At 30.2% G+C, this 6,421-nt stretch overlaps 1 long non-coding RNA gene across 1 annotated transcript; it reads right to left on the reverse strand.

Annotated features, from left to right (window-relative positions):
• Nucleotides 1-1,842: 1,842 nt before the first annotated feature.
• Nucleotides 1,843-4,788, reverse strand: LOC141407124 (uncharacterized). Its single transcript, XR_012414496.1, has 2 exons — nucleotides 4,618-4,788; nucleotides 1,843-2,276 (listed from the first exon to the last, which is right to left on the reverse strand). It is a non-coding gene; the product is annotated as an uncharacterized lncRNA (long non-coding RNA).
• Between the last annotated feature and the right edge of the window lie 1,633 nt (nucleotides 4,789-6,421).

A 6,421-nucleotide genomic window follows, 5' to 3' on the forward strand; every position in this document is an offset into this window, starting at 1 on the left:
TAGGAAAGAAATCTTCCCTTTATATTTTTAAATTTCTCAAGCAACTTAATGTAGTACAAGAGACTTACTCAGAAATAACACTAATGAATGAATCAAGAATGAAATAGTAGGCCGGGCGTGGTGGCTCACGCCTGTAATCTCAGCACTTTGGGAGGCCAAGGATGTTGGATCACCTGAGGTCGGGAGTTTGAGACCAGCCTGACTAACGTGGAGAAACCCCATCTCTACTAAAAATACAAAATTAGCCGAGTGTGCTGGTTAATGCTTGTAATCCCAGCTAGGAGGGATTACAGGAGGCTGAGGCAGGAGAATTGCTTGAACCTGGGAGACGGAGATTGCCATTGCACTCCAGCCTGGGCAACAAGAGTGAAACTCTGTCAAAAAAAAAAAAAAAAAGGAAAAGAAAAGAAAAAGAAAGAATGAAACAATGAAACAGTATTAACCCTAGATGACCTACATCGATTGTGTTCTCACATGATTTTTTTTTTTCTTCAGTATCAGAAAAAACATAAAGTATAACAGCTGCCAGGACAGGAAATACAGTTGATTTATGTACTTTACAGTATTGAATAGGTTTTTAGCACTCAGTGAATAGTAATAAACACAATAATAAAAATAATAACTGATGTAAACTGATCAAACAAAAATTACACAGTGAGACTGGCCATCCTATTGCAGCTGGAGAAATGAAGCAGGACTACTACTTATAGATGAAAATTAACTTTCATGGTTTTCAGTGACTGCAAACAAATGAAAATGAGTCAGATAAAGTAGAAAAACTAAAAGTTCTCCATTTTGAGCTAATGTTTTAAATAAACATTGTGAGCCATATGAGCCATCTAGGCCAGCTAGATCGCTATAATTAAAGTAATCCTCAACAGTATTAAAGCTGAATTAGAGCCTTGGTCTCAGGGAAGAAAGGATAGTCTTTCTATTGTGTTTCAAAGGACTTCAAATTTTTATCAATTCATGCTATATTCTTGTAGATAACTTGTACTGTTGAAACAAAAAGAAAAAGATGACAAAAGCCAAGGAAGGCAAAGAAGGGGTAAAGGAGTGAAGATCAACAAATAGAAGAGCTCGTTAAATTGAACTCAATATTTTCTTCCACAATGAAAAACAAAGAGGAAGGCCTTGGTACCAATGTCTCATTACTTCTTTTCTTCATCTGTTTATTCATTTTAGAAGCATTCACTAAGGTATCACTATGTTGAATATGGTGCTAAATAAATGCTCACAAGTCATAAACACCTTGAGGCATACATATTCAGGCATTATTTTATGCTCTTGAGTATGTAAAGATTAAAATATACTTTGGCTCTATGTCAAAGTAAGCTTTCCTATGGGGCAAAGTGTTACAATTAACAATAAAGTGAATGAACTCCTACTATATGCCAGATCCTGTTCTCAAGCCTTCTCAAAACTCCATGAAGTAGGTATTAATATTACACCCTTCATGCACATGAAAAAATCGAGGCTCAGAGAGATTAAGTAAACCACATAGTGTCATTCAGCTAGTAAGTGGCAGAGCTAGGCTCTGAACCCAAGCAGTCTGCCTTCAGGGAACCTATAATCTTCACCACTTCAGTGCACTGTCTCACAATAATAGTCTTAGGCTGATTGAGTGCTTATTATATACTGAGTATTCTAATCACATTATGTTATTGACATTCAACAACAACAACAAAAAAAAACAGAGTCCATAAGGTAGATACAGATGAGAAGCTCAGAGAGGAAAAACCACTTGTTCGATAGAATATACCTTGGTAATGATAAAGTTAAGATTTAACCCAGGAAATCTACTTGGTTCTAAAGTCTGTGTCTGTAACCACCACACCACGCTTCTTCCATCTGAGTTTATTTCCTTGTACAAACAAGCTCATTACCACACAGACACTTTGTGTTGAGCATTACCAGGAATCATGCAGATATTTTGTTCAACAAAATACAGAAAAATCCTGGATCCCTCTGTACAGTCATTCAAATGGGTCAGAAGTCACCGCAGAACTTACGAAAAAATGTTCAAATTAAAGCACCCTAGTTCACCAAGTATCTTTCCCCTTTATACATAATTCATGACTAAATAGCTATGCCAAAGAGGGCAGCCCCCATTTAGCAGGGAATAACAATCAGGAGACCAACATGGGCTTAGATATCAGATTATACTAACAATAGATGAGAGTAGAGAGTCTTGAAGAGCCCTTTCTCCATCATGGCCTGAAGAAAACTGTCTTTGCTGTATTTTTTAAAGAATTCAGGGAAGAGATATACACCATCTAGGGAAAAAGCAACACAAAAAAAAATCAGAAAAAAAATTAAAAGCAAGTTAATAATGCTAAAAATAGAAATGGAAGTTGAAGATAAAACCATTTTGTAATAAAGGACATATGAAGAGAAACACAATGGGGACAACATAGAAAATACAACTAGGGCTATGGAAGTCCAACTTAAAGAAATAAGAGAATAATTAAATGGGGAAAAAATAAATGTTTAGATGTAAAATAAGATATAGAGAAACTAAATTCTATAGATACATAAATGAGTGTATACATGTGCATATTCATATCTATCTCATATTTCTGAGGAAAAGAACATAAAGTCTGTGAGTAAGGTATTTGAAACACTGAAATAATAAAGACCTGAATTTGTATATTAGAATTATATATTCTGTCTTAGGAAAAAAATAATGATATAGATAAACAAACAGCATATATATCCTAGAGCAGTTACTAGACTTTGAGTATAAAGAAACAATCCTATGGCTGGCTCCCAGGCATAACTCCCTCACAGATCCACCCCATATTCCCCATGCATCGATCTTGGGAGGATAGTTGCAGGTGCTTGCAATGAAAACCTGAGGCATGTACTGGAACAGTGAGTGCAGACAAGATGTAGCTGGGTCACTGACAGTATATGCTACAGTTGACTTTTCACAATTTGGAATTTGTTGTTATAACTTATCCTAAAGAAATATTTGGTTTCATGGATAAAATAAACCTAATCACAGATAGCCTATTAGAGATTAAAGAATAATAGACAGTGGATTGCTGAAGGAAAAAAGGTGACCAAAATATTTTATTCCCCTGTAAATTATCTTTCAGTAATTAAAGTCACAGACAGATATTTCATAGAGCCCAGGCTATGCACTCCTTATAAACACTTTTGAGAACGATATCCAGCCACTTTAATCACAATATCCAATTTGATAGAGATGAATCAAAATAAAGATCAGGAATAGAGCGCTTGAAATAGAATGTAATGATGGTGAACAGTGATTCAATTTACATAAAAGAACTAATGATGAAGAAATGTGGGTACTATTATTATTACTTGTCAGTTGATATGATACAAGAAGTCTGGGAGAGAGAGTAAGAGAAAAGGAAACACATAAAGTGAATGTACAATTATTTCCCAGGTGAGACCTCAGTATCATACTACCTCCTTCTGTCAAGTCGATTTTAAAGATGAAAGTTATAAATAACCATAAAATCAACCGAAATTCTAATATAATATATTGGAAGGTGAGACTAACAAAAATTGTTACTAAGTACACTTAGTAAATAATTGAGCTAATTGCTTATGTTTTGATGTGGAGATTCAATAAGTTTTTCTAAAGTTAATAAATTAAGAAACAGTTTTAATATATTAAAACTTACAAGAATAACTTTAAAATAAACAAGCATTCCAAATCTCAAGAAAAAAAAAGAAGAAAACACAATAAAATACAAACTATTCAACAAAATATTAAAAACAAGAACACAAGTATAAAAAGATTGTAGTTCCAACATCAATCATATTTCTTACATTAGTAAAAGTAAATACAATAAAATATTAAGAATAAAAGATACTTTGATTAGCAACAAACCCCAATTCTATAGTGAATCTAAGTAAACTTTTAAAATAACGTGGTTTTAAAGTAATAGAAGAAATGGATAGGCAAAGATATCTCGGGAAGATGCTAACAAAAAAAAAAGGAAAATTTATAACATGGATATTAGAGTTGAAATCATGGGAAAAAAGAAAATCAAAGGAGTTAAAGTTGACACTTTAATACTTTATAACGTGTAAAGACACATTGTATGTGTGTATGTATATAATACATATATAACACTCTAAAGATAAAACATATTCAGGATTTATATATTAGTAATAACAATATAGTAGTAATAATAATAACAACAATAATGATAACAATAGTGAAAATAATCAAATGAATATCCAAAAGCAAAGTCTGCATACTATGATAGAAAGATAGATAAACCATAATAGACTGTTTCTAACTTAGATTTTTCAACTCATATGGTTCAATAGATCACATAAGTGTATATAGTAATAAAATACATCAAACTCCCTACCCAAAAATTATAAAGATTACTTTATTTTATTTTAAAGAGATTGATTTAGAGAAATTCTCTGCTTAAAATACACTACAAAATGAATAACACAAAAGGGAAAAAAACAAAATACCAAATGTTTAAAGACAGAAGTTCTATATTCAGCAGCTCCCAAGTTAAAAAGAAAAAGCCAAACAAAAGTGTAAAGTATCTTACAAAAAAAAAGAGCTATACAAATTGACTAAGATTATGATAAAATAAAATTTTAGATTTTAATAATTACCTGTATAAACAACAAAGGATGAAGTAAATATTCTACTAAGGCAATTTAAAAAGTAATGAGAACATAAAAATTAAGAAAAGCCAAAGAAAGAAATTGCTAGTGATGAAAGCAAAAAATTAGTAGATGGGATAAAAAAAAGGGGGAAAAGGGTTAAAAGAAAAAAAAAAGTCCGCAGCCAAATCTCGGCATCATGCAATGTACCTTTGTAACAAAACTTCGCATGTACCCACTGATTCTAAAATAAAAGTTGACACAGAAAGAGTAAAAAAATAAATTCACAAAATGGTTGATGCATGTGCACATAAATATGTATCATATAAAACTAAATATAAAAAATATATTCATATATTACTATATATGTAACTAATATTAAAAACAATATTAGGGAGAAAGCACATATATTATATATAACTACATATAAAGCTAACCACATATATGTGTTTACCAGTGTATTTGTGTGTTTGTGTATGTGCGTACATGTAAACTGATATTGGAAAAATAAGAAGGAAGCACATATAATGAGTAAAATTGAAAAAAATACAATATGTTAGTCAGTACAGATCAAGTGGAAATGAGAAAATATACTCTGAAGGTAAATTTGAAAGTCTGAATAGAATAAATTATTTCTTATGATAACAGAAATTATAAAGTTGGTCCTAGAGAAACATAAAGTTAAATCAGATAAGGAAAAATTTTCAGATTTTCATGGGGGAAATATTAAGAAAAATGTTTATCCCTATTCCTAAATAAGTAAACCCTTCCTAAACAAAAGGGTTTCAGTGCCGAATTCTAATCAACTTTTAAGAAAGAGATAATTTCAAAACTATTATAAGTATTCCAGAAAATATAGAAATATGTAGTTTCCAAACTCATCCATTAAAGAAGCAATATAAAATTAATATCTGAAACCTAGAAAATTACCTTTTGAGAAAAGAGAAAAAATAATCACAGCTCCAAACTACTTTCAGGTGAAAAACAGCAGAAATAAATAAAACCTCCAGCATATTAAAAGGATAACACGAAATTAAGGTTTGTTCATGAAATGTGAAGAAAAATAATCTTCGTGTAAAACCTATTATTGTATTTTAAAAGATTAGAAAGTGAAAAGATAAAAGCATATGATAATCTATGTAAATAATAAAATGTTTGGTAAAAATTAACATCTAATCTTGATTTTTATAATTCTTAATTAAATGTATTATTATACCTTTATAATGTGTTTGCTATATATCTGAAAACAAAATCTGTGACAATGTGAAAATTAGAAGCATGCCCATTAAATTCAGTAACAATAAATAAGGATGCTTATTGTTATCACTATTATTCAATTGTTTAACATTGCTCTAGAAGTACTAGATAATATATTTTAAGATTTTAAAAGTAAACAATGTAATTTTTAGAAAGAGATATCAATACTGAAAGAAATAAAGTAACTTTTTTTAGATGATTATACATCTGGGAAACTCAAAATAATTAAAATTAAAAGAAATACAAATATTTACAAAAAGAGCAAAATATAAATAAATAAGTAATGAAAATTAATTCCTTTCCTAGACACAATCAAACCCAATTATAAAAATACAGACGTAAAATCTCATCTTAAAAATAAAAAGAGTAAACATCTAGGTATGAAGTTAATCACAAATTTGAAATATCTCTGTAAAAAAGCTAAAATTCTACCAAAGAATATATATATATATATATATATACTTTAAGGGACTTCAAAAGAAAGAGACAAAACTTATTCTTGCACAGAAAGATTCAGTATTGTAAAAATGTAAGTTCAGACTAAATTAATCTACAG

This window comes from Macaca fascicularis, chromosome 6, assembly GCF_037993035.2.
Source record: "Macaca fascicularis isolate 582-1 chromosome 6, T2T-MFA8v1.1".
NCBI lineage: Eukaryota > Metazoa > Chordata > Mammalia > Primates > Cercopithecidae > Macaca > Macaca fascicularis.